This window comes from Gorilla gorilla, chromosome 21 (genome assembly GCF_029281585.2).
Source record: "Gorilla gorilla gorilla isolate KB3781 chromosome 21, NHGRI_mGorGor1-v2.1_pri, whole genome shotgun sequence".
Lineage (NCBI taxonomy): Eukaryota > Metazoa > Chordata > Mammalia > Primates > Hominidae > Gorilla > Gorilla gorilla.
The window spans coordinates 31,574,923-31,599,496 of record NC_073245.2 but is presented as its reverse complement, the minus strand read 5'-3'; the positions used below and the strand labels follow the sequence as shown (position 1 = coordinate 31,599,496).

Below are 24,574 nucleotides of genomic sequence, written 5' to 3'. Positions count from 1 at the left end.
CAAGAAGGAATAAAGGAAAAAGAAGTTTGTAAACCTTAGAATCTAGCCTTGACTCTGTTCTAATTCGCTGAATGACCTAGGACAGGCCCAAGTCTTTGTTTCTTTGCTTGCAAAATGAAAGTGTCCCTCTGTCCTTGCGAGAATTCAGCATTTTCTTGGAGGTCTTAGTCAATGCAATGAGATGAGAAAAAGAAGTTAAAGGTGTAAGAATGTTAAACAATGGGTCAACATTGTGATTATTTTGCAGACAATATAATTATCTACATAAAAAATTCTAGAAGATGTGCAGACAATTAGAATTAATAAAAGAGTTCAAGAAGATTTTCATATGCAAGACACACTAAAAATTAGTAATGTTCTTTTACACCAGTAATGACCAATTCTTGGAATCAGAAAAGAAAAAATCTCTTTATCATAGCAAAACACTACAAGACGCCCAGGAATAAATTTAACAAAAGATGCACACAACTTTCATGAGGAAAATTATAAAATGTTATTAAAAGACATGAAATGAGATTGAGAAGATGTTGAGGTGAAACAGGTCCATGTTTGAGAAGACGCAATATTATAATGATAGTGATTCTTCCCAAAACTAATTTATAAATTTGACAGGGTTTCAATCAACACTCAAACCAAACTGTTTTTGAAATTTGATACACTGACTCTACAATTTATACAGAATTATAGTTTATAACAAAGGGTGATTTTTGGCCCCAGTGGACATTTGGCAATGTCTGAAGTCCAGGTGTAGAGACCAGAGATGCTATTCATCATCTAGAGCACACAGGACAGACCCTACCACAAAGAATAATCTAGACCCAAGTACCAATGGTACCAAAGTTGTGAGGCCCTAATATAAACAAGCAAAGGCTCTGGAATGGATAAAGACTAATTTGAAAAAGAACACAGAGGGAGACTTGCCTGCAGTTATCAGAACTTAATATAAAATGTTAGTAAATATTAATAAAACTATGTGGAAGCAGTACAGGGGTAGACACATTTGTAAATGCAGCAGAATCGAAAGCCAAACCCACACATAGATGGGATATGAAAGAGGGCAGCTGGACAGCCACTAGCTGTGTGGCCTTAGGCAAGTCACTTAACCTCTCTGTGCTTCCTTCATTCCCTAACTGCAAAATGAAGATAAAAGTACTACCTCCCTCATAACTAGCGGGAAAATTTGATTAGTTAACCCAGGCAATGTGTGAGAACACAACCAGAACCTGAGAAGGCTGGCTATTGTTGATATTCTTGCCTTCCTGGCTGGGCATCATGGCTCACACTTGTAATCCCAGCACTTTGGGAAGCCAAGGAGGGTGGATCGCTTTAGCTCAGGCATTCAAGACCACCCTGGGCAACATAATGAGACCTTATCTCTACAAAAAATACAAAAAAATTAGCCAGGTACAGTGGCGCGCGCCTGTGGTGCCAACTACTCAGGAGGCTGAGGTGGGAGGATTGCTAGAGCCTGGGAGGCAGAGGTTGCAATGAGCTGAGATCACATCACTGCACTCCAGCCTGGAAGGCAAAGCGAGATCCCGTCTCAAAAAAAAAGTTGTTGTCTTCCTAATGAATGTTACGTGTCCTACTCACCTAAAGGATTAATTGGACTGGGGGAAAAAAGGTAGTCAATTCTGAATTATCCATACTATTGGAAACAAGCAGTAACACAGAATATACATACTACAACTAAGGACAACCTAAACCTGCACTATGCAAGATAATAGCCACCAACGACATGAAACTATTTAAGTGTTAAAGTTAAATAAAATTTAAAATTCAGTTCCTCAGTAGCAGTAGCCACATTTCACAACCCAATGTTACATGCAGCCACCACCACCATACTGTACAGAACAGAGAATAAATATGTGTATCATCAGAACAGTAAGCTCTGTTGGACAATGCTGATCTAAAAGCCATATGTGAAAAATGTACCTCCCTACTTCTATATGAAAAAAATATGCATTCTCTAAGAACAGGTAAGTAGGTTTTGGGGAAGTAGGTAGGTCACAGGTGAGGGGTCTTTCTTGGGTTACCACTACACATAGCAAATCACATATTCTACTTTGTAATCTACTTTGGCTTTTTCTTCATTTAAAAATATTTTATTTTACATTTTTAAAACTTACTTCAATGGAACAGCCCTTTAAGATGCAAATCTGGAAGTCAGGCACAGTGGCTCGTGCCTGTAATCCCAGCACTTTAGGAGGCTGAGGTGGGAGGATTGCTTGAGCCCAGGAGTTAAAGACTTGTCTGGGCAACATGGTGAGACCTCGTCTCTATAAAAAATCAAAAAATTAGCCAGGGTTGATGATCCACACTTATAGTCCCAGCTATTCTGGAGGCTGAGGTGGGAGGATTTCTTGAGCCCAGAAGTTCAAGTAAGCCATAATCATACCACTGAACTCCAGATTCGGTGACGGAGCAAGACCCTGTATCAAAACAAAAAAGAAAAAATAAAAATAAAAACTCATTTCTGTGGGGAAAAAAATTCAGTTTAAGACATCTGGATAGCTCAGCATTACCAGTTAAGATGCCACTATGGGTGGCACTGTGACTCATAAGAGAGGGCCATGGTGCTGGGCCATTTGCACATGAATATCCTGGTCTGAAGTCATTACAAATCCAGTATGTTTGCGACTCAGTAAGATGTCCTTACTTAGTTTTTCTATTACTGTTATCATGGTGGATCAAAACAGACAGATGCATTTACTGGTTCCCCTCTAATAATAATAAAAAGAAACAGTTTATAAAATCAGATTATATGAAAAATTGCCTAATGATAATAATTTATAAGCTCATTGTGGAATAATGATGTATTCAAGAGTTGTCGTTATATGATGAAAGAAAGGTAATATGAAAGATTTTCTCTGTGAAGAATGACTACAGATGAATTGCACCGAGATACAATTCTCTGATAAGGGACAATAAGAACCTCTAGAACACTTCATAATAGACTACTCAGGGTGAATTGAGGATTGCAATAAAAGCCCATAAATTAAAAAGTTTCCATATGATTTCTGATAAAAGACATGCCAAGGTGAAATAAAGAATCATTGGAATCAACTGATATCCTGCCTGTAGCCAGCAGGTCATGAAGGAAAAGTTTCTAGGAAACTATAAAAAATATAATTTCTTAAGCTCAGAATTTTCAAAACCTGGGTTTCAACTACATCTGCTTAGAATTGTTCTGCTAGGGAAAAGAAAATTTTAGAAAAGAACAAGTAAGGTTTCAATGCAATTCAAACTGCATCCATTCTCATGTCAAGACCTGGGGAAAATGTGGTAGATGGTGTCTACAGTATAAGCACATCTTGTTAATCTGTTGGATGACTTCAAAAAGCTCACATTTTTTTAACAGATGAAGAACCAGGCCACAAATGAGAAAAACAAGCAACAGGGAAGCTAAGTATAGTGTCCAAGGTCACATATGTGCAAAGTAGTGAAGCCACAATTTCAACCCCAGCAGGCTGACAGCAGGATGAGAGCTTGTGATCACCACTCTATAGTTGCCTGAATGCAGCATATCTGTCCCAAGCCACACTATGCAGCAGCCAATAGAATGAGGTGAAGCCAGACATTCCCGGGTATAAAGTTCTTCAAGACATATCAAGCTAAAAGAAAAAGAAAGTGTGGGAGGGGAGATGGAGAAAGGAAGTTGCAAAATAATACATATGATCACAAGGATTAGACAAATCCTGAAAACAAGACCATGCCTTTTTTACATGCATGTTTGTGCATGTAAACACATAGAAAATATATGCACACCAAATATCTAGAATATACACCAGAATGTAACTGCAGGTACATTTGGGAAGGGCGGTGGGTTTGAAAGTGAAGAGGGAGAGGGGTTCAAATGGTATTTTCACTTTTTTCTCTGTGCACTTCTTTATTGTCTGATGTTTTCTATGATGATAATATATTATTGAATTATTTAAAAATTAAATAAATAGCCTATGTGTGCATAAATATGTAGCACCTCCCCACACAGAAATATGACTAGACAAAATGACTACCTTAAAGTCATAAAATCTTTCAAAACATTACCAATTTGGATAAAAGGGACAAATGCCATTCTATTACTTGCTAGAACTTACAAGTCATTCAGTCAGGTTATTAGTGATTTTTTTTTCCAAACGGATGTCCCACAAAAGGAAGGGTGTGGGAGTCTAGGAAAGCATGGACTAGAACAGACCCAAGCTTGTGTCAAGACAAGCATACCTACACGTCCTTCTCTGCACAGTAAGGATCAATAATCACACCCCTGCCCAGGAGGGCTTCTGGCATCTAGTCCTTAAAGGCATGGGATGGCAGCATCAGATGATTCCTGGAGCAGTCTGGGTTGTGCTTGTGCATTTCACCAAGTTCTCTGCTCTCCCAAAGATCCTGTACACTATCTGATATAGTTTCAGAAAACCAGCCAGGTATAGTGGCTCATGCCTGTAATCCTAGCACTTTTTTTTTTTTACTTTGAGATGGAGTTTCACTCTTGTTGCCCAAGAGTGATGGAGTGCAATGGCGTGATCTCGGCCCACTGCAACCTCCGCCTCCTGGGTTCAGGTGATTCTCCTGCCTCAGCCTCCCCAGTAGCTGGCTTACAGGCACCTGCCACCACACCTGGCTAATTTTTTGTATTTTTAGTAGAGACAGGGTTTCACCAAGTTAGCCAGGCTGGTATTAAACCCCTGATCTCAGGTGATCCACCTGCCTCGGCCTCCCAAAGTGCTGGGATTACAGGCATGAGCCACCTCGCCCGGCCCAATCCTAGCACTTTGAGAGTCCAAGGCAGGCAGATCACTTGAGCACAGGAGTTCAAGACCAGCTTGGGCAACAGGGCTAGACCTCATCTCTACTAAAAATACAAAAAATTAGCTGGGTGTGATGGTGTGCACCTGTAGTCTCAGCTACTTGGGAGGCTGAGTCGGGAGGATCACCCAAGCACAGTGAGCCAAGATCGTGCCACTGCATTCCAGACTGAGCTATGGGAGTGAAATCCTGTCTCAAAAAAAAAAGACAGAAGTCCATAAATCCGAGTTTCTTAACCTCAGCACCATTGACAGTTTGGGCTGGGTAACTCGTTACTGTCGGTGCTGTCCTGTGCACCGTAGGATGCTGAGCAGTGTCCCCGTCCTCTACCCACTCAATGCCAAAAGCACCTTTCTCAGTTTTGATGACCCAAGTCTACAGACATTCCCAAATGTCTCCTGGGGTACAAAGTCACCCCTGTTTGAGAACCATTGCCCTAAGTTATTATACTAGCCAAAGCTGATATAAGCCCATCGTCATGGCACCTTCTGAATAGAAGACCCTTATTTTATATACTCCCACAAATAAATATAAAACTGCTTCCAAGTAGAAGTATGTGGAAAATAAAAATAAAATTTAAAAAATACAGTAGGGCAACTATAGTTAACAATAATATAATGAATATTTCAAAATAGCTAGAAGAAAGGTTTCCAATTGTTCTCACCACAAAGAAATTATAAATGCATGAAGTGACAGATATGCTAATTACCCTGATTTGATCATTAAACAAGGTATGCACGTATTAAAACATCATATTATACCCATAAATATGTACAATTATTATGTGTTAATTTTAAAAATAAAACAAAATAAAAAGTATTGGTGCAATTAGATATATCCACTGAAGTTCAATTTTAGGAGACATAAGCCATCACATCTTATTTTGTAACAGAGAGTATTTAATTGGTGGGCTGAGTGCTTACAAAATCTTTGGAAGAGCGGAAGCGGCAGACTCTAGGCTAGACTTCCAGTTACTCTCAGCAATACCATGGGCCTGTTCCTCAAGGACAACCACCAACCATGGGACCATCAGAGAGGCAGAATCGAGAGGCTCTGGGAACACACCACCTTCTCTGTGATCCAAAGATCAGTAAGGAAACCATTATCATCTCGACTATTGGTCTAAACCACACACACCAGATAGATACACAAGGACAAAATAATGAATGACCTTCCCTCCGTTGATCTCTTGACACTACAAAACTTGACTGCTGGAAAGGAACCACAGAACAACCCCACATCTCCAGGTCTGCTTGCCAGAAATGCACAGGAATGCAGAAAGCACAAAGTGGAAAAATCAGAAGGCAGGCTCCACTCCACCTGTGCTACAAAGACACTTCCCAATGATGTCCAGAAGCCCAGCCCCACGGAAGTCTGGAAAATGCAGTTTTCTGCTGAAAAGCCTCTTGAGGAGCACTGGGCAGGCCTGTACACCAACGCCCCCTCCGCATGTGGCAGGGGAACTCGCGCTCACCAGGATGCCAGGGCAAGGCTTTCTGAGAAAAGCGTGCTTAGATGAGATCTGATGGCTGAGGAGAAGTTATCTAGGCAGATCCTAGAAGTCTTCTAGAAAAGGCAATAATGGTAAGATACTAAAGAGACATGGCCCAGTGCAAACTGATGAGGAACACAGTGTGTATGGCAGGTGCAGGGAGAGTAGGCACGGTTTAGACAGCGCATGAAGAAGGGAACCTGGTATGGCCTGTGTAGCAGTCCCTGCAGGTGCCCTGCCCAAGCCCCTCAGTGCTACCCTTGCACACCAAAGGCTGCTTCCTGTGTACTCTGGAATGCACTAACCACAAGCTTGCAGGGTGAGCCAGGAGTCCTGGCGATCCCATGCTTCTGGACGCAGCCCTCACCCAGCCACAGACAGGGATTGGCAGCACCAGGACCTCAGCTTCCTGGCCTCTTCTTTGCGAGCTCGCCACCATCTCCCAGAGTTTCCTAGAGGAACCGTCCTCCAGTTGCCAGTGTAACTGGCTTCCCTTCCCTGTCGCACTGCCCCATCCCCTGAGGATGTTTATCCAGATGGTCACTCGAATCTTTGTCTCAGGGTCTGCTTCTGGGGAAATCCAAACTAAAATATCCTGAAACAGAAGTTGTTTTCTTAGCCCTACCTACTCAAGGGTTATAAGTCAATGTGAGGCAGATGTAGGGAAGCGTCTGAGGGAGTCCAGCCATGACTGGCTTTTGTAGTCAAGACTCTGGTGCTGTCCATAAGACTCCAAGAATAATACCCAACACAGCTGACTGCAGAGGTGCCTGACTTTGCAGGTCTGGCTCTGGTGAGAACTGCAGAGAGACAATGCTGCATTTTTTCAGATCTACACTTGGACAAAACATTTGCTAACTTAGCAGGGGGCCTCAGACTTTGAGCAAGTCATGGGACTTTTGGAAGAGCCTTCAGAGCTTGGAAGCGTCCTCAGCCCACCTCCCAACTACTGCATGCATCCAATTAACCTGCTCTGACTTGGACATTTCCAATATTCTACACAAATATTAAACATTCCTCTTTAAGTGCATAAAGAGTTCACCTACTCACAAGTGTCATCAGTAAATTCTGGTGGCTCAGTTTATATAACTGGCAGAGTGGCTCTGAGGAAGTGCATGGCCATTTTTATAGTGCTGCTTACAATGTAAATCCCATTCCCTCTGCAATAGGGAAAAGAACACTTGACTGAGTCTGTAAAGCAATAGCCACTTGGTCTACATGACTCCAATCTGCAGTGCTATAAAGGAAAACTCCAAACTTTCTACTCCAAAACAGCCTTCTAATAAAAACTGCACCAATATAATAATTGGAAAGCAAGAGTTAATTCATATATGTGAGATTCTAGAAAAGGCAAAACAATAGTCCCAGAAAACGGGTCAGTGTTTACCAGGTGCTGGAGTTGCAAGGATGGGTTGAATACACTGCAGCATGGAGAGCTTTTGGAGTAATGGAAATGTCCTGCATCTTGATTGCGAGGATGGTTACATGACTGTGTACATTTGCCAAATTAATCAAGCTATCCAACAGAAGTCTACAGATTCTATTGTATGTAAATTATACCTCAATAAAACTAATTGAAATACTTTTATAATTTATGAGAAACCATTCGGTAATTGTCCCAATGACATGTTTTTATCTGTTGATGTATGGTAATACATGTTACCTATTCAATAGATTATCTGTAGTTAATAATAATACTATAAATTTAAGATAAGCCATTTTTGTTAAGTGTATTCTTTATTCTCTGGAAATTTTAAAAACTACCTGATTGAAATTCTCCATCCTCTAAGAGAATGAAAGGAGACAATAAAGATCATGGTTTTGGAATCAAACAGATATGAGTTCAAATATTACCTCTGTTGTTTTTCTAGCTGTATGACTTCAGGAATTTTACTTAATCTTTGGTCAACCTCAGTGGCCACAGCTAGCTGCAAGGGAATCTGGAAAGTGTCCCATTTATTCTATGCAACCATCTCTCCAGCTATAAATTTCTACAGAAGATAAAGCAAGCAGATTTGGGTGAGGAAAGGGGGTGCAGCTAGCCATATCCATCACAGGGTGCATTTCCTTTAACACACATTGGCCTTTGGGAATAACCACACCAAAAGCAAATTCTGTTTCTGTTTTAAAAAAAATACCTATCCTTCTACCCCACCACTCACACCAAACACAAGAGCCCCATTGACCCATGAGCGTTGGAAAGCCTGATCCCTCTGTGCCCACACAGGGAACCTCTCTGAGGGAGGCTTTCTCCAAAGTCACCCATGTTAGAGTGGGATCCGCCTCCCGTGTTAGCAGCCAGCAGCCATGGTGCAGTTGCTACCCCAGAGACCACCATTTTGGACAATCTTTCCCTTTGTTCTATTTGATTTCTCTCAACAAGATGCAACAAAGCCCATCTATGCTCAGCTCATTAGCAACCACCAATATGGTCACCCTTGTCAACCTAAGTCCTTTGGAAATACAGTGGGCACCTGTGCCACGTCTACTTGTGAAATCAGAAAATGAGGCAAACGAGAGGAAAAGATTCTTTCAACATGAAAGAACAACATGTTACATTTTCTATATTATCAACTCAGACAATGGCTTTAAAATCAGAACAGCATTGGCAGTGATTCCAGCCCCTTGCTATTTTGTGGGGCTCCCCAGGGAAGATGGAAGGACAGACAGTAGTAACATAAGAGGCAAAGCATTAAATATGAGGATCTCGCATCCTTTCGGTGCCAGCAATAGCCATGTTTGCTCACGGCTAACCAGTCAGGGAAGGAGGATGATTTATTATAAGCTGTTGCAGAATATATTATGCAGGGTAGAGGCATGGAAAGGTCTTTGATATGTATCTGAAAGAGCTTCAAACCCATAAAAGAGATAAATTTTGTATGAAGAGTGTCACTGAGAAGCCGGGAAGAATCTCCAACACATCTTCATATCACAGGGAATAATGAAGGGCTGCTCTAAGCACACAATCCGGGCATTAATTTCACTTAAAGAGGCCGTCATTAGCATATCGATGCACACAACTTCACACTATAAGCCATCCGTGCAATCGGGAAACACAGCTAAAGACTTCATGGTCAAGGCCTTGATCCATGGTCAAGGCCCGGCATGTGTGTTTTATCGATTGTTTCGCCTTGAAATGCTAACCTGATCTCTGGTTCCTTTCTTCTAATTCTCCAAAACCACAACTTAAGAGCAGTAAACTGTCTTCCTTTTCTTTTCCCTTAACTCCAAGCTCCTGTGTAATTCCCAGCTTCTGATCAAAGCCTCCTGGAATACAAGCTCCCCTGGCCCGTGGGCTTGTTCAAGGGCCTGTTCTCTGAGGGGGCTGCCAGCATGGCCCTAGCTCCCCACGGCCTGTCTCCTTCCATCTGGCCTCTCCCGTCTGTCCAGGCTTTAGAGAAAGCAGGTAAGAGCTCTCCTGAAGTGGCTCACAGCACCCTGGCACACAACCAGTTACTAGGCAGACAACATAATATTTGTCAAGAACGCCTCTTGTTCTTGAATTATGGTTTCCTGCTCCAAGCTGCTGCTGCTGTTTGAATTGGGCTGCACCTAATTGTGGTTTTATTTGCTTTAATAAAGAGATATCCAAGTGTGCAGAGAGTTGCACACAAAACAATAATAACAATAATAATAGTAAAGTGTCTCTCTAAACATCTGCAATTAAGGCATTTGTTGTTAATTGCATTAATTAACCTCCCCCGTGAAGCAGCTGGTGAGGTTTCCACAACAAGGAAAAGAGAAAGCCAATTCCCAGAAGTATTGAGTTGGCAGCTTCTCGAGAGCCCATCCCCTGGGTTACCGGCTCCCTGTGCTTTCGGATGGAGGTGCATTCCCACTGAGCTCCCCATCACCCTGGCACCAGGGACCAAAGCGCCCTTCAGCTGGAGCATCATGGTCAAGCTCTTGCAGGCCACTGAATCCTGATGGGATGGCCGGAGCTTACAGAGAGCCAGTCCTACTGAAATACCAATCATCACATTAATAATAATAAGAGTGACACTGATTCAGCCCAGTTCTCAAGTCTCCAAAGCAGGAGGACCCAATAAAGCAGCCCCTTCCACTATGGTCCAAGGGGTGGCGTCCTGCCCTTTGCAAGACAGAACAGGAAAATTTGGTGGAATCCTGATCCTAAACATGATTGCCCCTTCCGCAGTGGACTAATGTGATTTTACCGTTTTGCAGAGACACCCAAATATTATCCCATTCTCACAAGTCCTGGAGACCCCAGGGGCATGTGACTGTCCCATTCTGCAAACAAGAATAACAGCACGACCAGGAGGCATTCACCCTTAATAGCCACATGATTTTCAGGCTCCAGGCTCCAGGTCTCCTGCCCCTGCTCTGTAAGCCACAGAGTATATGACCACTGTCCAAATTTTTTTTAAAACTGAGGTGACATGAGTAAGCCTTTGTTTCCTGCCCAAGGAATTAGATGTCCCAGATTTATCAAAATATTTTTTAAAATCTGAGCCACAGCTACTACACTAATTTTCCAATTTTGGTACCTTGGCTAACATTAATTGCCTTCCATTAAAAAATTAGGAAAATGTAAAGAATGAAATTTCATGTATTCAGTCAGCAAACAGTTGTGTGTCTAATATGTGTCAGGCATTTCACTAGATGTTGAAGATCAAACAAAAGCAAAGGAAAAAAATATAGTCATGAAGCTTCCATGAGGAAGAGGACATTAATCAAAGATGCTCACAGTGAAATATAAAAGTGTGGCCATGCTAAGTATCTGAAAGGAGAGGCATGTGGCATCATGGGACACATAACATGAAGGAGGCATTTGCAGGACAAGTTGTGTATATGGGGAGGCCTGGGCAGGCAAGGAGAGGGGCAAGGGCTTCCTGAAGAGGGAAGAGCATGGGCAGAGACCAGCAGTGGGAGGAAACAAGGCATGATGGGCTGGTGAGGTTGGAGATCAGAAAGTGGTGGGGTCGGGGGGTAGGGAGAGGGGCCTGAAGAGGTGAGCAGGGGCCTGACCCAGAAGATCCTTGCAATCCCTGCAAAGACAGAAGACACTGGAAATCCACTGGGGGGTGTAGGCAGGGGAGCACCAGGACCAGGCTAGTGTTTTGAGAACAGAACTCTGGCTACTGGATGGAGAATGCATGCTGGGAGGGAGTCAAGAGGGTGGGAGGCCCAGCTGGATATGAACCCTGACTATGGCAGTGGAGAGAAGCAGAAGGTGGCATCAAGACATAATTGTAAGAAGCAAAATCAATACAATTTGTCAATGGAGGAGGGACAAGCAATGCCCCCTGAGTTAATGGTAACGCCACTCCCTGTGCTGGGGGAATCCTAGAGGAGGATGCTGTGGTTTGAACGTGGTTTGTTTCCACCAAATCTCCTGCTGAAGTCTGATTCCAGTGTGTCAATGCTGGGAAGTGGGGACTAGTGGGAGGTGTTTGGGTCATGGGGTAGATTTCCCATGAACAGAATAATGCCCTCCCATGGGAGTGAGTGAGTTCTCACTCTATTAGTTCCAGCAAGAGCTGCTTGTTAAAAAGAGCCTGGCACCTCCCGACTCTCTCTTGCTTCCTCTCTCACCAGTGATCTCTGCGAGCCGGGGTTCCCCTTTCACCATGAGTGGAAGCAGCCTGAGGCCCTCACCAGATGCAGAGGCCCAATCATGAACTTTCCAACCATCAGAATCATAAGCCAACAAACCTTTTTTCTTTATAAATTACCCAGCCTCAGATATTCCATTCTAGCAACACAAAATGGACTAAAACAGAGAACAAGCGTGAAGAGGAAAAACTGATTCAGGTTTTGGACATGAACATGTTAGGTGCTTCTGGACCATCTAAGAAGGGGCACTGAGCTGGAATACAGGCCTAGAGCTCCAGGAGAGATGCCAGGCAGCACGCAAATGTGAGGGTCATGTGTGTGGGGGCAGAAATTGAAACCACAGAAGAGGATGAGACCATGTCGGTGAAAATATGGAGTCAGGAAAAACGTATGGAATTGCTGAGCCCTGCGCAATTCCAATACTTAATTTCAGAGAATAAAATGGTGAAAGAGACTTCAAATGAGAGAAAGAAAGTGGCCAGAGGGCTGGGGGGAAAGCCCAGGGAGCGTGACACCCTGCAAGTCAGGCAAGGGAGTGTGTCCAGAGGAAAGGAGCTTGAGGTGCCACACCTAGGGCTAAGGAGAGTGATGACTAGAAAATATCCCTTGATTTGGTGACACAGAAGGAATTGGTAACCTCAGTGAAGATGGCAGGATGGGTAGGGAAGGGGCCAGATGGGTGCAGGGAGAGGCTGGAGAGAAGAAACGGGTACAGTGCTTTCGAAAAGTCTGATTGGAAATGAGGAGGAGCAACTCGAGGCAGTAGCTGAATAGGCCTGAGGTGAGGGCAGATTTGGCTTGATTTTTTAATAGAAGAGATTAGCAGATGTATTAAAAGCTAATGGGGAAAACTTGCCCAATGCTACATGTGAGAATTATGCATTTCACTGTAAATTTTTACTTAACAGAAAAAGCAACAAAAATGAATCTCGAAATCTGGTCAGTGGTATGCAGGCTGAAGTGTGTAGGAAGCGAGTATATAATGTCTGCAACCTGCTTTGAAATGCATTTTTTTAAAGTCTTGGTGGGCGGTTAGAAGAATGGACAGAAGACCAGATGTGTGATCCAGCACATACAGCAAATGCCAGTTGTGGCATCTGGGTGGTAAGTGCGTGATTTTCTCTGTACAATTCTTTCAACTTTTGCAACATTGGTGAAAAAGAAAATAAGAAGAGTCCAGCTGACAGAAAAAGACTATTCAAAAGTAAAAAGAAAACAGATGTGGTAAGTTTCCCAAGGAGCTGGGAGGAGATGGGGTTGATGAAGACATCTGGCTGAGATAGGAAGGTGAGGAACTTCACAGAAACAAGAGAAAAAGGAAAATGACAGCAACTCTCCCTACTCAGCCATGATTAATCAAGCAGTAATCCACAATGGCCCTCCCCTGGCATCACTGAGAGGCTTTTTTTTTTTTTTACATAGATAATGAATTTGCAACAATCCCCATGATTTAAGGTAAACCCTACAAGGTGATTCCAAACACACTACTAACCAGGCTAAAGTTCTTTTAACTTACCGTCAGATGCTCTATCAGCCTGACGACTCCCACCATCCATGTCTTGAGAAAAGATAAGTGAAATGAGTTCCTGCCACATCCAAGTCACTGCAAGTTCTGTAGTCTCTTGATCCTCAACAAGCACAAGCTTTGGGATCCACAGACTTCAGCTCGAGAGTCCCAGCTGGATCCTTCACTAGCTTAGGGATCTCAGTCTCCTCCCCTGTAAAATGGGGGCAAGAACCACTCCTGCCCCTCCCAATCACTGAAAGGGTTACACGAATGAGGTCCTGCACACATAAAACCTCTAGGCCCACACTGGGTCTATAGTAACCAGAAAACACGGATTGTTATTTTCCAAAAATACAAAGCTTAAGTGCAATTCATGCACAAGGATGCATTGTTGTCACTCAGAAGACACTTTATAATGTCGAGAGAGCAGCGGTGCTCATCTTTTGAAATCTGTTTTGCTCTCTACTCACATTTCAAGCTGCATAAAAAGTGTCCTTTCTGTTATCCCTGGTGCCTTAGGTCATGTTGCTAGTCCACATAAAAGCCCATTCGAGAATCATTATCACCCAAGCAGCTTCCAGATTGGTGGCTTATCACTTCTGAAGGGTCCCAAGGTGGCCATGGAGAAGTGCCCCAAAGCCTTGTTTGCTTCCTTGGGCCAAAGGTCCACCTGTGGTAATTAGCGAGATTGGTCCTGGACCAGACTCAGTTGGTGTAGCCACAAGACCAAATGATGCCCTTCAACATGCTGCATGGAAAAAGTGTCTCTCTGATTATCTGCTCCCAGATCTGAAAAACTACCGTCTGTGAGCTCAGTGGAAAACTCCAATTCATTAACTGATTTCAACAGAAAAAGACAATCTCAAAAGGCTTGTTGACAACCACTGTAGCCATGGTGTAACCTTAACCTTATCTTTCATTATTCCGCTTTTATTAGGAAAAGAAAAAAAGGCGTTTGTTTTCATGGACATAACCTCACAGAAAGCTTTCATACACAAGATGCACAAGATGAAAAAAATACACTTATTGGAGGAACGCTCGATATACTTGAAAGTGCTAGGAACATCTTCATTCTCTCTGTAGAAGTCACATTTCCTTTAGGATTGTGTAGCCTCAGATATAAAAATGTTGTTAATTCAATTCATGTGAACCCTTATAATATCCCACTGAAGGTAGACTTTATAACCAACTGCAGCTCAACCCTGCTCTCAATATAGACAAGACTCACCCACAGTAGCAGAACTTTCTTCAAACAGAAATATGAGGCAGACAATGTTAATGGGTCCAAGCAACACCACATGGAATGGACAGGCAGTGGGCAAGGCGGTCACCTGCACCTGCCGTCAGCCCCTCACCTGTATCCCAGCTGACCAGGCACCTAGGAACATAGCAGCTCATGTTTATTATGCCTGTTTCATTTGGCTTGCACAATGGTTAGGGATTTTTGAATTTTTAGTTAGCTGCTTATATTTTTAAATCCTGACATTTCTGATTTAAAAAAAAAACCTGGATTTCCAGCTTTCTCATGAAATATCAGGAACTCTGACAAAGTGGAGTCCCAGAGGTAGCACTAATGGAAGATATAGGAAGCCCTAGACACCCCAGTGCCCTTCAGCACCCCAAAATCACCCTCCAAATAAACAGAAAATCTCAGTCTGCAACCCCCTCTTCCAGAGACATCCCTGGCCACACTCACACAGATGCCACTATGGGCCCCTCCCAAGAAAAATTGATGAGGCCCCAACCCCTACCAAGCTTGCAGGAGGAAAGGACCTGCAGCCTCCTTTGGACAAGGCCAGTGACCTCTATTCCACCTGAGTCACCACCAGACCCTGGCACTGCCCACCTGACCCCTGGGAGGAATCACTTTTGAGACCTGGACCACGATGAATGAACAAACTGGAAAAGGACATTGTTTTTAAATGGCAATTAACTCAAGATGCAAACAACCCTTATTATTTGTGGACTCCATATTTTCAAATTCAGCTAGTCAATAAAATTTATTTGTTATCCCAAAATCAATATTCCCAGCAATTTCCTGGTCATTCAACGACACTGGCAGAGTGGAGAGAAATTTGAGTCATCCAGTGCTAAGGAAGAACAAGATGACATTCAACGACACTGGCAGAGTGGAGAGAAATTTGAGTCATCCAGTGCTAAGGAAGAACAAGATGACATCCTACCTTCTGGTTCCAGTTCTCATACTGCAAACAAGCATCCTTTTTGTGGTCTATTTAGTGCCGTGATTTTCACATTTTTGTGGGGTTTCTTTGGTGATTTCACATTTATAATGGCCCTAGGCATCGTGCTGCAGTGCTGGCTAGAGTTCCCAGGCATGAGAGGCTGTGAGGTGACTTACAGAGGAAATCCATGTGCTAGAAAAGCTTCCTTCAGGCCTGAGTCACACCGTTGCTGGTCCTGAGTTCAGTGCTAATGGATTCACACTACACCTCAAACAAGGCATCTGTCAACAGAAACATACATAGAATGATGTTATGTACCGCTCAGTTGACAAAACATGACCAGAGGCCAGCAGGAATCTAACCCTATGCTTCTCCTAGGAGCAACGATTCAGCGTCTACTAGTTCAGTGTTCGTGGCAGCTTTATAGAACACAACTATCATGAGTGATGAGGCTTTAAGTCACTGCTGCCACAGGGGGCCACCAAGAAAGGGTTTACAACAGAAGTGATTTCTCTATGTGGTTTCAGGGATGCCAAGTTGCAGGGAGGATTCAATGAAAGGGTTAAGAGGAATGAACTGTTTCTTTCGACTCTGGGTACAGAAGGGAGCAGAAGTACCCCCTGGTCCCAGACTTGGGGTCAACTTTGAGGCTGCCCTGCCCTTTGACTAGGGCCTCCTTTTCCCCTTCTTACCTATGCCAGGCCCTGTTTTGCTGTGTCTGGAACCCAGTGCAGAGCCCACCTCCCCGTGACTGGTGTTCCCTCCTTCCATGGATGGAGTCTGAAGAACCAGGTCTTCGCACCTACAGGAAGCCCCCAGATCAGAGCTGCCAGGGAAGTTCTGTGTCTGCAGAAGGGAGAGGTGCAGGAGTGAATAGATTGTTTTTTATGTCTTCAGGCTTTTTCAGCTTTCTCTTTTTAAAAGACACTAACGCTGCATATAAAATGCATTATCTCTGTATACCTGCTAGCAAACAAATCAACCTATCCAGGGCTAGAGTATACAGCTGCCCAGCCTGGGAACTGCACAATCCCAGGGAGGAAGAATGCCTTTCACATCAGAGTTTATGTGCAGCACAGAGTCCTGACAGAGTGGGATATACTGCGAAGCTACATCTTCCATTGCATAATGTTCTCCTTTGGGAACGTGAATCTAAGTATCTGCCTTCCCCACCCAAGTCAGTGGGAAGTGGTTTCATTGGCCACCAGATTTCACAGATAATAAAATGGGAGTGTTTTCCCTTTCCTCCAGAAAGACTTTTTATCACCAAGTCACCACCTTACTCCAACGTTTCTGGAACTCACTACTGTTTTTGTTGGTTTCCAAGCAGCAGCTGGAGACCTCCCTGGACCAACCAGCAGCTGGATGCAAACCCAACTCAGGTTAGAGCTTAACTCCAGCAAGCACAGCGCTGCCTCCTACAAGCCCCCACATAGCATTTGCCTCCAAAACTAGTTAGGCAGGATCCCATAGGCCTCCCTGTAACAATATCTCCATAGGAAGGAAGGAAGGAAGGAAGGAAGGAAGGAAGGAAGGAAGGAAGGAAGGAAGGAAGGAAGGAAGGAAGGTAGGTAGGTAGGTAGGTATCTGCCCCAAAGCTGTTCTTGACCTTTTTTTGAGTGACTTCACATTATTTTAAGCTTTATGCAGTAAGTGCAATTGTATTAATATTTGTATCTTGCTATTTCATATTCACTGCAATTCAATGTGTAAAAGCTGCCACAGTGACACTAAGTGGTAAAGAGTTAGTGGTCTTCCCATCCACTAAGTGCATGGAACCAGAACAGAACAGGGGCCTGAGCCCCACCGCCTGAGGCCAAGTTTCCATCCTCCTATGGACTTCTCTTCTCCTGTTTTTCTCATCATTAAAAGAGAGAGTGACCATGCCTATTTCAGAGGAAGGTTATAGAGATTAAGTGACATTATTCAACCTGTCTCAAGGGGCCACTGGGGAAAGTTTTCTATCTATAATAATTGTGTTTCAGTAACCTCACAAGCTAAGAAAACCATCAATGTGGACAGATGAATCCTGAATTCACAAACAGCACCTTCCAGGTAGCAGGAAGGCAGGTGAAAGCTAGCTTCCCTCCAGGAACTCTTTGCTCATCCCACCTCTTTAAGTAAATTCTTGGGCCAAGTGTAGTGGCTCAGGCCTATAACCCTAACACTTTGGGATACCAAGGCAGGAGGATCTCCTGAGGCTAAGAGTTTGGGACCAGCCTGGGCAACATAGTGAAGCCCTTGTCTTTACAAAATATTTTTTAAATTAACTAGGCAACTTAGGAGGCTGAGGCAGGAGGATTGCTTGAGCCCAGGCGTTCGAGGCTGCAGTAAGCTATGATGGCACCACTGCACTCCAGCCTGGAAAACGCCTGAGCTATCTAGGTTATTAACCACCAACCAAAGGCTGAAATCCAATAGGTCTTTAGTTCTCTCTCTTTATTTCCCTCCAAAATGTGATGCAGCTTTTTCCCTGGGGCGCTGGAAGAAGCTAGGGCAGACAGATAACAGCAGTTGAAGGTGGAGATGCTGAAAAGCATGCTTGGCGTGGATGGAAATTTGGCCTCAGGCAGTGGGAATCAGGCCCCTGTTCAGTTCTGGTTCCACGCACTTAGTGGATGGGAAGACCATTAACTCTTTACCACTTAGTGTCCCTGTGGTAACTTTTACATATTACATTGCAGTGAATATGAAATAGCAAGATACAAATATTGATGATTGTACTTTCTTCATAAAACTTAAAATAACATTAAATCACTCCAAAAATTGTCAAGAACAGCTTTGGGCAGATTGCATTTTCTCTTTCTTCCCTCTCTTCTGTTAATTTTGCGTGTTAATTTTCTTCTTAACTGTTTAACATGTGCTGCTATTTGATGATACAATTTTCAAGAGCAGTGAGAGGCTGGGAAATGTTTCCTGGTGTGGCCACCACCTAGGAAGACAGTTGGTGCCACAAGAGCGTGTGTAGGGGAAGTTCATGGGCCCAAGGGTTGACCTGCTGGAGCGGGCAGCCGTGCACCCATGCCGGACTCAAGGAGGGCATCACACATGGAGGGGGCAACACAGGCCAGGATGTAAAGCTGGAAAAGTGCAGGGCATGTCCGGGGGCGTCCAGCTCAAGTGGCTGTTTGAGAATTGCTTGTGCTCTCGGACGGAGAGGTCACGCACATGGGACGCGAGAGGATCGTGAGTCACAGTCTGGGAGCCAGAGCACCAGAGCCCAAGGAGGGAGAAGCACAACACCCAGGCCCCTTACCACCTTCATTCCAGCAAGGTAAAGTCCCTCTGGAATGGCTCATGCACCCGGCTTGTGGACAGGAGTGGGATGGCGTGGCTGAGATGGAGATAGGAGGGAAGCAAGGGGAATGGGAAGACGGCTGCCTTGGAGGCCACTCCCAAAGGAAGGAGAGCAGGATGAGAAAACCCCAAATCCACGTGATGCCCTAAAGTGCACTGGGGTCAGCTAAGGCGATGCAGATTGAGGAAGAGGCTCCGAGTCAGTAAGACCAGCACCCAAGATTCCTCTAAAGAAAGGCACTAAAACTCCAGGGCCCCTCATCAGTGTTTGAAAAGATATTTGGCTGCACTTATACTTTAACATGTCCCATAATGTGCCCTGAGATACCATTTTTCACTTATCCAGTTGGCAAATAACATAACACTCAGTGACTCCGGTGCCGGTAGAGGTGAAGCGGATCACACAAGGGTACAAACTGGCAAGGCTTCCACAGACGGCAACTTGCAGTTCTTTTTAAAAAAACCCTCTGAGACAGGAATTCCACTACCAAGACTGTATCCTACATGTGTCCCCACACATGCACATAATGACAGTTGTACAAGGCTACTCATTGTGGCACTGTTGTCATAGCAAAGATTGGAACCAACCAAGATGTCCTTCAGGTGGGGACTGCTTAAATAAATAACAGCTCATCCACATAATGGAATGCCAGGCAAAGGGAATGAAGAAATCTGTTTCTTCCTAATGACATAATCTCCCATTATTTAATGAGGAAAAGGGGCAGGCTATGTATGTCAGGTACAATTATTGGTGGTTTTTGAAGGGAAAATGAGAAAGAGAAAGAAACTTTTTTTTTCTTTTTGCTTATGCATGAGCTATCTGTGGAAGGATACAGAAGACGCTGATTACTTTGGTTGGCTCTGCGGGGGAGAACGGTGCGGCTGGAAGACAGAAGAATAAGGAAGATGAGATCTAACACCTTTCTGTTGTTGTCGAATTTTGAACCAGATAAAAGTTTTATCTATTTTCTAAATAAATACAAAAACAAAAACCCCAGGCCCTGAATACAGCTTTAGGTGAAAACAGTGTTCCCAATTCCCACCCCTCACCCATACCCAGACTCCTATCTCTCTCTCAGCCACGCCATCCCACACTTCCCACCCCTCACCCATATCCAGCCTCCTATCTCCCTCTCAGCCACGCCATCCCACACTTCCCACCCCTCACCCATATCCAGCCTCCTATCTCCCTCTCAGCCATGCCATCCCACTCCTCTCCAGCCTTTTCCTTCCATTCCAATTTTATAAAACTTCCCTTCACCTCACTCCTTTGGCGGGATGATTTCTAACCCTTCACAGTTTTATTTCAGATTTGCATTTCAGATTTGAGTTTCTGACTTAAATGAAAAGCTGGAAGTGTTTCTTATAGAAAAACTCACATATATGTACAAAGTATTCTTGCAATGGAAGAAAAATGAAAGCCATCTAAATGTCCATCTGTAGGGGAGAAAAATCAAACAAATCAGGTTATTTCCACACTGCACAACAGCATGCAGCAGTAAAACAGTCAGATCACTTTGTGCTTAAAAACCTCAGGCCGGGTGTGTGGTTCACAGCTGTAATTCAAGCACTTTGGGAGGCCAAGACGGGAGGATTGCTTGAACCCAGTAGTTCAAGACTAGCCTGAGCATCGCAGGGAGATCCTGTCTCTACAAAAAATTAGCCAGGCATGGCAACTTGCACCTGTAGTCCTAGCTACTTCGGAGGCTCAGGTGGGGGGATCCCTTGAGCCCAGGAGTTCGGGGCTGCAGTGAACTGTGCCATTGCACTCCAGCCTGGGCAACAGAGAAAGACCCTGTCTCAAAAATAAATAAATAAAAATAAAAATAAACCTTATACAATATATTTTCAGACTTTATATAGTACATAAAAATATATTATCAACATAAGCATAAACTTTATATAAACATATTGTATAAAGCATATAATTAAATGTATTATATTTTTATATATTTATATAAAGTTTTAAAATATTTTTACATTTGTAAATATAAAATATATACACATATATGCCATACAAAATATATTTTATGCTTATGTATAAGTCATACACTTCATATGTGCACATGTAATGTATATTTCTACATGTCTACATCTCTGTAACATATAGAAACGAATATATAATATACATATATATCATTTGTAAATGCATAGGAAAGGAATGGAAATGTTCTCTAGGGGTGTAGTAAGATCGGGATGATAAAAGGAAATGCAGGAAAGCTTGAGATTGTTACTGTATGAACCTGCATGGGCTTGTGTGATGTTTTTAAACAATAAAAATTAAATTAACCATCTTTTGGTGCCTGGCATGACAAGTATCTGCCACTAGAGGGCACTGGAGATCGCTAAATATTTCCCAGGATTATCTTTGCGGGAGGGGGCGCAGGTGCAGGGGATTTGAAGGAAGCCCGTTTACCTCTTTATAAGGGTCCCTTTTCACGCTGGGGGACTGGGCCCTGAACCTGAACTTTCAGTGAGGGTAAAGCTTGGCTGGAAGCCCGCAGCCCTTCTCTCTCCACTCCCTCGAATAGGCCCCTGCAGCCATTTGGGGTGGGAGTCCTTTAGCCAGCCCACCCCATTTTGCCCACCAGTTTCGCCCACCAGCCCTGTCTGCGGGACGCTGCTCCGGTGTGGAAGGTGGAACTGGCATCGAGTGCATTTCAGTGAGCTCACCTTCACTCCTTATTCCACATGGGTGTTCAACGGGGAGCCCTGAGACATTGGAGGGGGCCGTTTGTGATTGCTCAATTATAGTGGAGACATCTTCGCATTTGGGGGAGGAAGAGGGAAGCTAGAATTTCTGAAATGCTCAAAATTCAGCTTGAAATGCATGTCGGTGAACAACCAGTTGCTAATTACCTACCCTAGACCCTAACTCTCTGACACGTAATCATAGAGCATTATCGCCTGGTTTAGTATGAGCGGAATATGCAGGAACCCAGAGTCAGTTAACGTGTGTTGCTGTGCCCAGAAATTTACTGAGCGTTTTTCACCAGTATGGAAAACCACGGCACCATGACGCCAAGCCGGTAGTGTCTGAGTCACTGGTCCTGTGCTCCAGGCTTGGCCTGGCTCTGGGGTTGTCGGGATCACATTCTTACAAGACAAACACCTGGATACTTTATTACGTCTTCTAGAGAGCTTGTGCCCAAGCATTTACCTATCGAATATGTGTGTGTGTGTGTGTGTGTGTGTGTGTGTGTGTTTACCAAAAGTTACCTTTTTCAACTTCTCTTTTGTTTCTCCTTTATATTACAGAAAGAACTTTTTTTAATGATGCATGTAAGTAGATTATACAATCTGTGAATTTCATTTCAAGATAGGACAGGAAGGGTTACAAAATATTCGTGGTCTCCAAAGTGATTCTGACACCTCATGATGACTAAGACCTTTGGTTGCCGTTGCCTCACATAATTTCCTCCTAGAGCAGCAGTTCTTCACCTCGGCTACACATTGAACTATGTGGGAAGCTATTAAAAATACAGATGCCTGAACCCCACAGCCTTCATTATCTTGTGAGCATCTGGGCCAAGTTCAGTGCTGGTGCTCTTGTTCAGATGGATGTAGCTGGTGATGCAGAGATCCATGAGCTTGCTTTTATGGGACTTTCTGCTGTTGTTGATCTGGGATGCAGTCAGGATACTAGGGCTTTTTTAAAGCTCCCCAGTTGACTCTAATGTAGCCAAATTTGAGAACCATTCTCTGCTCAACACCTTCAAAAATGGAAAACTAACAACCTCTCACTCAGTGCCACCCCAGGTATGACGTGCAGACCAGCAGCATCAGCATACCTGGGAGCTTGTTAGAAATTCAGAGTTTAGGATCTATCTCAGACCAGCTAAATCCAGATCTTGGGAAGTGGGGCTGAGGTACCTGTATTCCACTCCACACCTCCACAACATTGGCTTACTTTTAATTTAGCTTTAAATTACAATTTTAAAATGGAATTAACCAGAAGGCAAGGGTATACGGGAAATTTTTTTTAACACTTCTCATGTAAACTCAAGTCTTTTATTCCTTTTTCAGGGGTAAAACAGGCTTTTCCATTTACAAGGTTATTCATGAGTTGCAAAAATTCCCTCCCTTCCTCCATGCTTTTGTAATTCCTACATTCCGCCATTTAGTCTTGGTGGCCACAATCAAACAGAAATCATGAGGGCCATTTCCTCTTGCATCCGTAGTGGCAACCTTTGCAGCAGACAGTAACTGCTCCAGATCTGTCAAATAAACGCAAGTATCTGTATTTCTAAATCGCCTCTCAGTAATACTTTTGCATACTGGAGTTTTCACTTTGGCATGCCCTAATCCTTACACAAGCATGAATTCCTCTAAATCCCAGCCTGAATTTTTTAACTTACCAGAGAAGGCTTGCCCATTGAAGATTAGTTCTTCAGCCACTGCTTTTCATTCTCATACCAAACAAGTGCATTTTTAAGAACTCGTGAGAGTCTTGCCCCTCTTCAACAGAGAAAGTCATCTCCAAATTAATCCACAGTCAGGAGCACCTCGTGCTGCTTTTATATATCATTAAAGTCCTGTAAAAGCAAGCTCACGGATCTCTGCACCACCAGCTAAATCTATCTGAACGAGAGCACCAGCCCTGAACTTGGCCCAGATGCTCACAAGATGATGAAGGGCACCCCTCCTCCAGCCTGTTCTTGTCCTCTCTCCCAGGGAGGCTTAGTCCTTTGGCACAAAAGCAGTGGTGGCCATTCATTCCTTGCCCTAGTGAAGCCAACTTCCTCCACATTCATTCTGCCCATCAGCATCTGATGCCCCCACAATGGCACACTGCAGGGGACCGAAGTCTGACTCCACAAGGAGGCAGAATGCCAGGTCTTCTGCAGTGTTGCCCTCGAATGGCCATCTCTCACTGCCCGGGATTAGCCTACATTGAGATCAATGATTAGCAGGTAACTTGTGAAGCCCACTCCTAAAAGTCCCATTGCTCCATCTTAGCTCATTTGGGAAAACAGTTTTTCCAACACTTCTTACGTAAACTCAAATGTTAGATTCTTTCTTTGGATTTCACAAATAGGACTAATAATTGATCCACTCATGTAAATATGAATACAGTGAATTGCATATAGTAGGCACTGGATTATTTGTTAAAGTGTTGAATTAGGCCAGACACAGTGGCTCGCACCTGTAATCCCAGCACTTTGGGAGGCCAAGGAGGGCAGATCACTTGAGATCAGGAGTTCAAAACCAGCTTGGCCAACATGGCGAAACACTGTCTCTACTAAAAATACAAAAAAAAAAAAAATTGCTAGGCTTGGTGGTGGCACACATCTGTAATTTCAGCTACTAGGGAGACTGAGGCATGAGAATCTCTTGAACCCAGGAGGCAGAGGTTGCAGTGAGCTGAGATCGCACCACTGCACTCCAGCCTGGGTGACAGACTCAGACTCTATCTCAAAAAAGAAAAAATGTTGAATTAATACATGTATGTGAATACACTATATGTATGTGTACATGTGCATCTATCTATAGCTGTATCTCCATCTGTATGTTCATTGGTCTATGTGTCTGTATATCTACAGATAGACTGCCCCACCTGACCCAACAACCAGTCCAATAAATGAGCCCTTATTCTGCGCTGCCAACCAGACATCACAGCATTCCTAACATGTTTCACTGAGTCCTCACACAAAGCCAAGAAATAGGTATTATTCCTGAGGTCTCATAAAACCATCTGAGAAATGTGTAGCA

At 43.7% G+C, this 24,574-nt stretch overlaps 2 long non-coding RNA genes across 2 annotated transcripts in view; both read right to left on the bottom strand.

Moving 5' to 3' along the window:
• The window catches only part of LOC109024281 (uncharacterized), a 76,045-nt gene extending 58,880 nt beyond the window's left edge, over nt 1-17,165 (bottom strand). The window contains exons 1-2 of the long non-coding RNA XR_010132373.1: nt 16,258-17,165; nt 15,742-15,846 (exon numbers count right to left, since the gene is read on the bottom strand). This is a non-coding gene — a long non-coding RNA (uncharacterized lncRNA). The remainder of the gene's footprint in view (nt 1-15,741; nt 15,847-16,257) is intronic.
• A 1,166-nt stretch (nt 17,166-18,331) lies between these two features.
• On the bottom strand, nt 18,332-23,472 carry LOC134757835 (uncharacterized). Its single transcript, XR_010132372.1, has 3 exons — nt 23,221-23,472; nt 20,242-20,299; nt 18,332-19,744 (listed from the first exon to the last, which is right to left on the bottom strand). It is a non-coding gene; the product is annotated as an uncharacterized lncRNA (long non-coding RNA).
• Nucleotides 23,473-24,574: the final 1,102 nt, after the last annotated feature.